Genomic DNA, 10,677 nt, shown 5'->3' with positions numbered 1-10,677 from the left:
AAATTTAATGTTTAAAAAAAAAGGATAATAGTGTGATGTTCAACTGTTTTTCTTTTTCAAACAGAGAAGGCCCACACACTCTGCCCGATATCATTAAGATAACTTGAGGATGATCAACCATATATTGACAAAAAAGGAGAAATTCCTCACTGGGCTCAAACAAAGCAACCATGCTGATGGTTACAATTCCAGCCACTTCTCCCTCACCTCCTGGTTCATCGCTGTTGAAACATCCGTGCACAGAAAGAGATGCACTGACATAAATCTAATTTGTAAACTCTTTTTATTCTGTTATTGAGACCTCAGGGCTCTTCTCTCAGTAAATTAGGGAGCACAAGAAGTAGGTCCTTCATTATTGTTATTAAAAACCAAGGAATCTCAACCTGATTTCCATTTGCTTTAACTTTTAAATTTATTTTTAGTTTGTCTCAAGATAAATAGTCCTTGACTGATTCTTTCCTAGACAGTATGTATTTAAACTATTTCAATATTATTTGTAGGTAAAGTTGCCCTTCTTAGATGATTAATTATCAGCTTTAACAAAACTATTCTTTTGTGTGAAGGCAAAAGACCCAGGCAGTTGCCAGCATTTGCATGCACCCTTCAGCTAGCACTGTGGAAGTGACCTGCAGTTAGGCACTGAATAACGCTCCATGCTCTACCCATTCTGCCTGCTAATCACCGCCGCTACAGGCAGTCTCGTGTTGGGCAACTAAATGATTTTTGTAAACAAAAACCAAATTGTCTTTTAGCTTGTCTACATTTTGTCTTGTAACAGAAAACTAACACAAGCAAAGGTCACTGAACAAGACAGACGAGGCTGTGACTAGATGTTATTGGTGGGAGAAGATAGAGTCTGGTGGGGAAGAAAACTATTAAAGCCTGTTTGTCTGTCAGTTTGTTTGTTGTGGAAGATAAGATGCTCTATTAATAGTTAAAACTCTCCACCAAAACAATACAAAAGCCTGCTAAATACATTTTGCCAAAGATTAAAAAATAAAGGTAACTCAATATTGCTGATATTACAATTACCCTGGAAAAATTACATCCCATTGCAATGCATGAATCTGTACCCATTTTCTGTACCTCAAATGGAATATTTTAAATTTCTAAGGATATCCTAGAAGGAACAAAAAAGAGATCTGAAATTCCTTATTATTTAAATAAGTCCCACTGCAAAATTCAAGGGGAGATGATATGCAACTTAGAAAGGGAGGACTGTGAGGGTGAAGCCAACCTGACTGAGCCAGAGACAGAAGCACGCTTTCTATGCCAGCTGCCACTAAGTACATGTTCTAGACCTACGACACCTCTGTCCTTGCTGACCACTTGTGTGATAGCTTGATAAAAGCATCATTTTATAATACTCTAGTTATATCTTAGAAAGAAAATAATAATTGACAGCTCTTTGCTGCCTAGAGGTTTACATATTCTACCCTAGAATGGAAAAATTCTATGTCATCAGCAAATACATAATGAGAAGCCACTTAAATTCTAGTTGCATTACCTATGGCATATATTTGCTTATCAATTCCAGTTCTTTGCAGGCACACAGATTAAAAGTATGTAGTATATGGAGATAGATATAGAGATATAGCTGTGCTTTGGCCTCATTAGAATATGACTAACAAATTAAACCCACCAGTAAGATGTGTTTGTGCACATGCATCCATGAAGATATTTATATAGATTACATAAGTTCATGTGTCATACATATACACATCTGCATAGAATTTGCCCTATCCTGTGCCTGGCATGGGCTCAGCTGACTAGAGTCCTGTTTTAACGAATCCAAAGTCAGTATTTCTCTAGCTCTGTTCCAAGCCAGGAATGGCATTCAACCTTCTGCTCAACTAAGTCCCGATGGCAAATAATGAATCATACACAGAGGTGGAAACTGACAAGAGTACAAACCATCTCCAACATGATGGGGAGGAGGAAACAAACATCAAATTACCAGACCTACTGAAGGCAAATTAAAAAGTCTATTTGGACAAGTGACATTTTCTTTTGCAAGTATGTCTGGATTTTCATAGCATGAAGTGTAACTTAAATCACTAACCTACAATTTTGGAAACTAAAGAACAACCATGGGAAAATGTCAGAGATGTAGAGCTTAAAGAATGAGAAGCATTCTGATACCTTTCCTAAGTCATCTGCCTTTATGAAGCTGTTTGGTTGGATTTTCAGATTAGAAAAGCTCAAGAGGATGAAAGAGGTGCAGATGTAAAAGAGGAAAGGCCCAGGCTTTAAGACATGAGATCTCAAAGAGACCACTTGTGTCTGGGCGAGTCATCTTAATTACTTTCCTCATTGCTGACACAAGAATTCAACATGCAAAGTTAAAGGAAGAAAGGCTTATTTGTCTCACAGCTTGCAGACGTTTCAGTCTGCAGTGAGCTGGCTCCAAGGCAGGGTGGCCTGGCAGAGGGACATCACAGAGGATAAATAGTGCATGACAAAGCACGGCAGGCAGAAGGCAGCAAGGAAGTAATAAGCAACCCCCTCCCAACAGCCCACATTTTGTCTCTTATATTTTATCCAGGCTACCCACCGTTAGAGCAGAGAATATTCACACTTAGGGTGGGCACCCTTAGTCCTAGCAAGAACTATGCCAAACCAATCAATGGACTAATTTAGTAATCTCACACCCTTGATCCCAGCACCACACACTCCAGATCCAGCAGCCTCAAAAAAAAGCCCCACCTATGAGTGCATGAGGCTTTGGAAGGGACATCTAAACACAAACCGTAACACATGATCTGGTCCCATTAACTAGAAGGAGCATCAGAGAGATCTGAGAAAGAAATCTTATCCAGCAATGAAAACTGTCCCTTCAACTGAATTCCTCTAGAACCTGAAATGGATATGTAGGACAGTGGGGAGCCAGCAGAGGAGAAGCAAGGGGGAAGTTGGCTACATGTGCTGAAATGCCGCTAAAATCTTCCAGAGTTTGTAGAGCCCCGCAGAATGTAAAACAACTCAGAAAGTTCTAGTAAGGCTCTTGAAAACTAAGAATAATAGAATGGTCAGGGTTGAAGGTGAACATCAAAGATGTAGATGTAGTATAACTGTCCTGTTGCCCTGGACAAGGAACAAATAACGGCAATGGCAAAAGCTCCAGTCCAGTCTGAGTGACACATGATGGTCAAAAGAATTGCCTTTGTGTTTTTTCTGCTTAAGTCTACAAATTAAGAAGGTCATTAGCAGACTGTTATCATCCACCAAGGAGTTGCTCAGCACCTGTCACAAGAGCGTCTTCATCAATAAACTGTATTAAGTCAATGTCAAGGTGATAGATTACATAAATCTGGCTGAAACCAAAATAATTAGAGCAAAACCCGGAGCCCAGAACAGGCTGTCCTGATAGCCATAACCTTCAGCTGTCGTGAGCTGTGAAGAAAGAAGCAAGGAGTGCGGATGGGACTTCAACATCACAAAACAGGACAGCACAGCAGCAGCACTGGAATTGAAGCTCCAGTTCTGACGTGTGACAACCAAGCCATAAAAATCAGGGAGCTGTTCTTCCATAATGAAAGGAAAATGCAGGCAAATAAGGCAGCTGAAGAAAGCAATTAAATGGTATGCTTCAGGACAGACATCAAGGCCGTTAATAGCAATTAATGTGCTTGGTGTGTGGTATTATGAACAAGGTTTTGCAATTTCTATATAGTAAAATGATCTATTTTTCACTTCATTAATCAGAAAACATGATCATTGTGCTAAAAAAAAAAAGTGGCCTCATTTTATATCCCAACCAAAACTTAAGCACAAGTGCTGACAATGAGGTCTCATCGTCTCAAGACTTTATTGTGGTTAAAAGATGCACTGCAGCCCGTTAGTCGACAGACTGTGGATTATTATAATAAATACTTAAAACCACTTATCAAAATAAAAGCCAAAGTACACTCTGCTGTGCAGTGGGCCTGATTTTTTAATCAGAGTCTCTCGCTTGCTAATTGGAAGTACTGAGAACTCCAAATGACTCGTCTTATCGTTGGTGAGAATTAAAAAGGTTTTACACTGGAGATGCTTTAACACTTTCTCCAACTAGGTCACCCTCATTACACTAGCTTTGAAGCTTCGATTCCACTTTCTTCTGATACGTCGGTTCATAAGGGGATTTGCAGACACCACCACACTGCGCCTGCAGCCAGTGACCTGCCACGTTGGTTACGCCATAACATAGGAAGTTTACACACAGCTACTTGCTAAAGGGAAAGAAAATCCATTTATTCCAGGAGACTATTAAAGCTATCAGTTTTATAGATTTTACAATCTACTGAACTCCTGTCTGACAAACAAGCTGGTTTATTTTATCTTCATACATACCTGTTTATAAAGTTGTATTAAACAGATACCAGAGACGCTAAGAGGATTGTCAACAAGATGCGTTCATGTTTCTCCTTTGTTTTGTTGGCCTCTTATTGTTTTTAAACTCTTGATGGAATGCTAATGAGGTTGGAAAGTTGCTATGAGGTCCAGGGGACCAGATCTTGCAATTTGGGCCAAATTTTTCTGTGTCCCTCAAAGCAGTGACAGCCAATGATGAATACAATGAGCAAGAAACAAACAGATAAGAACGCAGAAGTCCAGGGAGCAGAAATCCACTTAAGAGTTCACGCGTGGTGGTGCACACCTGTAATCCCAGCACAAGGGAGGCTGAAAACAGGAGGATCACTATGAGTCCAAGCTGCGTAGTGAGACCCTGTACTAAATACATAAAATGAAGAAAAAAAAAAAAAGAAAGAAATCCACTCAAGAAAAAGATACTCACTTCATTTTAGGACAAAAGGATAAGTATCAGTAACATCAAATAGTTAAGGGAGACTGTGAAGTAGGTAATCAAAGAATGTTCCTACTCCTCAAACACAACACCTTTTCCTGGCACTCTGGATGACCTCTGAAGGCCACCAGCTGGCAAGTGCAGAGTGAAGCACATTGAATCTCACTCTACTTTCTGTAAACATCCTGTTTGAAGGTCCAAAGAAAATCATTCCCAAACCTGGAATCCACCATCTGCCAGGTCCTGTGAAGGAGGGCAAAGGTAAACTCACTCTATAGGCTGAGATAATTATTTCTCAAGGCTTAGCTAATTAGGACAGTTGTCTCATTATGAACCAAGCTCCTCTGACATTGCTCACATGAACCGACTCCAAAGACTCATCTCAGAAACTAAGCTAAGGCATGGGAATTTGAATGGTGCTCAACAATATTTCTACTTTTAGAAATGCTGAAGAATGAAAAACAAGGTCTTGAATTTTTGTTTTCTTTCTCAGATGGGTAATGTGCCCACGCTGTAACAAGGTTAGAGGGAGGCACATCTCATACATGAGGCATGAACCCCCAGTCATCACACTCATGAACCGAAGGATCAAGGTCTTGAACTTTACATAGAAAAGAGTAAAATGTAAATTCACACAGCCAAAGGAACATGGCAAATTGAAGAAAAAAAATCAGTGAACAAGAAACTGCCAGACTTTGGCAATGTTTCTATTCTACTATTTGAGTATGAAATGTTTTGTTTTGTTTTTTGTTTTGTTTTGTTTTGTTTTGTTTTGTTTTTTTTGGTGGAACTGGGGATTGAACTCAAGCCCTTGTGCTTGTCAAGAAAGTGCTTATTCTGCTGAGCCATCTCCCCACCCCCACATATCAAATGAATTTAAGTTCCTTCTTGACTAATGTGGGGCTGCTACATTCCAAAGCGACAGCCTGTCTATGAACTCTCTTCCCATAGAAAGGCTTCCACAAAGAGCACAGCAACTACTAAGACAACAACAAATACGAGGAGAAGCAATTGCTACACAGCAGGACCAAAATGGAGTGAGCCTAACATCACAACGCTGGCTATGGTAGTGAGAAATATGGACCCATCTATTCTTTTGTGTGTATTTTCTGATTACTCTGGCCTGCAATTCTCGTCGGCCTTGTGTGTTAGATTTCATTTTTTGTATTTGATTCCATGTCTGATGTGTCTCAAAGGTCCCAAGAGAAAATTCCACCATCGAATTCTAACCCAGTGTAGTAAAAGACCATCACTGACTTCTTTGTTTCCTTCTTTCAGAATTGTTCTTTGCTTTGTTCTTCCCATGCAGAGACTGGCTTCTCTGGGTTTCTGTTATTGTTTCACACTTGGCTTCCAGGTCAAATCTATAGCTACCTTTTCATATTTATCACTTTTGTTGGCTCAATTTTGTACTAAGCAGGTTTCACCAGGTATTGATTCTCTGTGTTCCTATAACACTTTGCACATATTTGTATGAAAATCCTACCTATGTCAGCAGTGCACTTAGTAGTCTTTTTCTAAAGCCCACCTCTGGGACACTGTAAGATCCTGGAGACAGAGATGCTGACAGGATAGCACAACACAGTGCTTGGGCTGTGAGGGGCACTGAGTTAAGTTTATACTGAATGAGTACATTTCAAAATATAGAAGGCAGAGATCTGATTGTTCTGTTTTCATTTAGATGACCTCTCTACTCTTATTGGCTAGTCATGGAGACAGTGATTTGATTGTACAGTGACATTTACACCTCTGTGCTTTTTAACTGTAGATACTGTTTATTTATTTATTTATTTGATACAAGGTCTCACTACATAGTTCAGACTCATACTGATCCTCCTGTCTCAGCCTCTCCAGTGCTGGGATTACAGGTGTGCGCCACCATACCCAGACTCCGTGGCCAACATGGTGCATCCAGGGCTCCAGGGCCAGCAGGGCATGCAGTAGCAGGAGTGGAACCCAGGTCCTTGTGCTTGCAGCCGGGTGCTTAGACCACTGAGCTATCTCCCCAGCCTGTATACACATTTTTTTATCAGTGAAATTATGGAATCTCAAGGTTCAGAGTATCCTTATAGAATATTCCAGCCAACATGAAGCTTCACTAATTAAAATCTCCTCTTTCAAGGTAGAAAAAACAAATGCCACAAAGGTATAGAGTGTAACATCGTGGACATTTGTGGAAACTTTAGGAGGACAGTGTGACTATGATCATGGAATTAATAGCTAAAATGCCTGGACGCCAGGTCTGAGGTGAGAGTGGCTGGACTCCAACCCCAACTTCTCTTAGTGAGGAGTGGAGCCTCGAGCATTAGGGTTATAAAGTCTCTGCTGGAAATGAGAATAAGTCACCTTCACTGGGCTTGTGCGGAGCTTGTGGAGATAAAGGGAATGAAGGCCTCACAGGGCCCTGCCCCTCCAGTTACAGAGATGCAAGCACTCAGTCAGCCCTCCTTCTTACTAAGCTGCATCAGCCTTCTGCACATCACCCGGAGAAGACCTAACAAAGAGACACACAGGGTGTAAACCCAAGCTTACTCTCCTACCCTGATACACAGCATGAGCACCTGCTTAACTCCTCACTCACTACTCCAGAAAAGCTTGGTGTGACACAAATTGCACCATTGGCTCCAGCAAGCACTGCCTTCATCTCCCAGTAACCCAAGCTGGGTTTTCACCTCCACTGCTGACATTCTAGCTCTATCTGTGGGTTTCATGGTCTACTGTTCATGCCCTTCCCATAGCAATCACTACCATAACACTGATATTTAATGAATGCTTATAATTCACTTTCCAGGTTTTACCTTATTTAATCCTCAAAGTAGTTCATTAAGAGAAGTAATCATTAACTTCCAATCATAAAATTATCAACTTTTTGTTCAAATTAGAAAATTGAACCAAAGGATAATTAAGGAACTTACCCCAAATCACATTATCAATTAATTATGTATACAGTTTTTTAAATTGTGTTAAAACACAAAATCATGGAGTGAAAGATCTGTTCAACTAAAACTGTTTTTAAATTGTGGCAAATTATCAACTGGGCCAGGTAGGATGTGTTTCACACACACAAAAAAAAAAAATCCACTGTCACCAAAGTATGTGCATGGATTGTACAGATTTATAAAGGAGAAAAATCTGAAACTCTCTCTACGTAAACGTGAGCGATGTCATGGTACATGTTGTGTTGCTTTAGCAAAATGCCTAAGGCTAGGCCCTTTATAGTGAAGAGGTATATTGGGCTCACAATTCTGATGGCTAGAAAGTCCAGACAGCACGACACAGAGATGGGCCCCTGACAGCACCGCAACAAGTTGAAGCAGCAGGAAAGGGAACCAGTCACATGCAGAATGGGTTCACACCCAGGCCAGGAGGCAGGGGACAGGACAGGTACCTGGCTCACTCTTCTTACAGCAACCCGCTCTGGAAGGATGTGAGCCTCTCCCAAGACCAGACACACTCCCAAAGCCGCACTGACCTTTGCGGGGTAGACCCTCACTTCCTAATTCCTCACCCTAACTCCCACCCTGAGCTGCAGATGCCGTTACTCCAACAGCACCACACCAGGTCTGAGCTTCTTTAGCACGTTACATGTAGGTGGCAAACCATATCCAGCTCACTGCCGCCAAGTTAAGGTAAAATCATGCAAAGGAAGAAAGAGAGTGAGGGAAGGATGGGCTTATGTGAAAGGAAGGAAGGAAGGAAGGAGGAAGAAATGGCGATGAGCACAAATACAGAAAGCAGAGAAGGTGAAAAAAACAAACATCTAATTGCAAACAAGGTATGATTTTAGGGATGTGTCATATGTGTGGCTTACAAACACCCTGAACTCCTATGCCTTTCTCCCTGCCCATCACACCCATTTGACAAGATACCAACCGTTCTCCATCCCTGCATTTAGGAACCCAGGTTACTTTTAACCTGTTTTTAATCCCTATTCCCCTGCTGAGTGAGGAGACCACCAAAGCTGCTGCCCATCCCAGAATGACACCGGATGGTCTCTTCACATGACCATCTCTCCCCACCCAGTGCACTCACAGTTCGGTCCAGTGTTAGTCCTCCCTGTTTCCTGAAGTCAGGGAGTCTTCACTGAGCCCTGTGTCCTCACTTCAGTGTCCCCTCCTTGGGCTGGGACAGCATTAGTGCACTTTGGCTCCTGCTGTTTCCTGGACATCCCTCATTTCCATGCTCTTTGGTTGTATCCGTGGAAGTAGTTTCTCACCCAAATACACCACAGCCATACATATCACCAACAGCTCTCCAGTGCTGGGATAGTTGGTTGTGCACTCAACCTGAATGAGAAATGCCTAGTGGATTGGTTTAGCACAGTTCCAAGTGAGTGTAGACAGTTGACCTAGTTAAGAGGGAAGTCTCACCCTGGGTGCAGTTGTGCCAACCAATGAACATGCAGCTTCAGTGGAATAAAAAGGGAAAGGAAAAGGAACCCTCACCCCTGCTTCATTAGAGGTGCTCCAGTCTCCACTAGTGCCTCTGGCCATCTGCCTCTGTGCTTCAGGTGCAGACCCTGTGGCTTCCCCAAATGGACTGGCACAGAACTCTGCAGCAAGCCCCAGGCCTTTGACAGTGACTGGATCTTCTCACTGTCCACTATGTAGATGGCCCTTGTGCATTCTTCCACACCTGGCTCCGCAGGTGGCCATTGTAAATTCTACCTTGTAAATTCTTCCTATGTCATGAAACTATACATATAAACTATATTAAATATGCTCCCCTAGTGAACTGTGAACCCTAACTGATAGCCCTGCCTTAGTGCTCAGGGTCAACTTTTCCTTTTCAGCTTCATTTCTCAATTCACTTGAAGTGTGTTTTGTTTTTTTTTTTTTTTTGCTCCGAATGCCTTCAGGGCATGACTGGCTGGCTTGTGTTACGGGGATCGAACCACAGCAACCTGAGCCTGACTGCTTTGTTGAAGCAGCCACTTAAAGAACTGAGCTAAGGGGCAGGCACCCTCTCAATTCACTTGAGCTGGCTGTCTGGGCTCAACCTCTCCATCCTCCTTCACACATCATGGTCATTCGTTCCTTCTTCATTCTTTTTTTATCTTTTTGTTTTGTTTTGTTTTGGGGTTTTTTTTGTTTGTTTGTCTTTTTGTGGTACCAGGGATTGAACTCAGGACCATATGCTTGCCAGGCAAGTGCTTATGCTACTGAGCTATCTCCCCAGGCTCCTCTTCCTTCTTTACAACTCACTCTCCCCATCCCCATCTGCTGTGGCTTTAATGTGCCCTCCACCCAAATAAAAAGACTGTGGGCTTCAAACTGAACCCCCCAGTTGCTATGAGATAGTATTGGGAGGCAAAGCTTTTGGGGGGCAGTTAGGACGGGATGAGTTCACAAGGGTGAGGCCCCTGAGACGGTATTATTGGCTGACAAGAGGAAGAAGCAATCCGAGCAGGCACAGTTGCATGACTCGCCATGTGATGTTCTGTCATCTTCTGATGCAGCAGGAAGGTCCACCCAGTGCTGATTCAGTGTTGTTTCCCAACCTCTAGAATTGACTCAAACTTCTGCACTGGGAGAGGTCAGCCCTGGTAATTGAGGCCAGGGCTTTGGCATTCAGCTACATCTTCAGCTCTTTTATATTTTTTAATCTTGAGTCAGGGTCTTACTAAGTCATTAATTTGCCCCCTCTGGGCTCAAACTTATAATCCTACTCTTTCAGCCCTCGAGAGCTCTGGAATCACAAGGTGTGCGCCACCTTATTCAGTTTAAACTTCTGTTCTTTGTATGTTACCTGGTTCTGGTATTTTATTATAGCAACTGACACAGACTGATACCACCCCGCTGCCCTTTGCTTGATTCTTATCAACTGATCTTTCAGATTTCACCTTAGGTCTGGCTCCTAGGAAGCCTGGGCCTGACCGCAGGGCGGGATCA

General features: G+C 42.3%; 1 non-coding gene across 1 annotated transcript; it reads right to left on the bottom strand.

Annotated features, from left to right (window-relative positions):
• Positions 1–5,273: 5,273 nt before the first annotated feature.
• Positions 5,274–5,375, bottom strand: LOC111814078. Its single transcript, XR_002819152.1, has one exon. It is a non-coding gene; the product is annotated as a small nucleolar RNA U13 (small nucleolar RNA).
• Between the last annotated feature and the right edge of the window lie 5,302 nt (positions 5,376–10,677).

The sequence above is a fragment of the Octodon degus genome, unplaced genomic scaffold, assembly GCF_000260255.1.
Source record: "Octodon degus isolate 3935 unplaced genomic scaffold, OctDeg1.0 scaffold00264, whole genome shotgun sequence".
Classification (NCBI taxonomy): domain Eukaryota; kingdom Metazoa; phylum Chordata; class Mammalia; order Rodentia; family Octodontidae; genus Octodon; species Octodon degus.
This window is presented reverse-complemented; position numbering and strand designations above follow the sequence as displayed.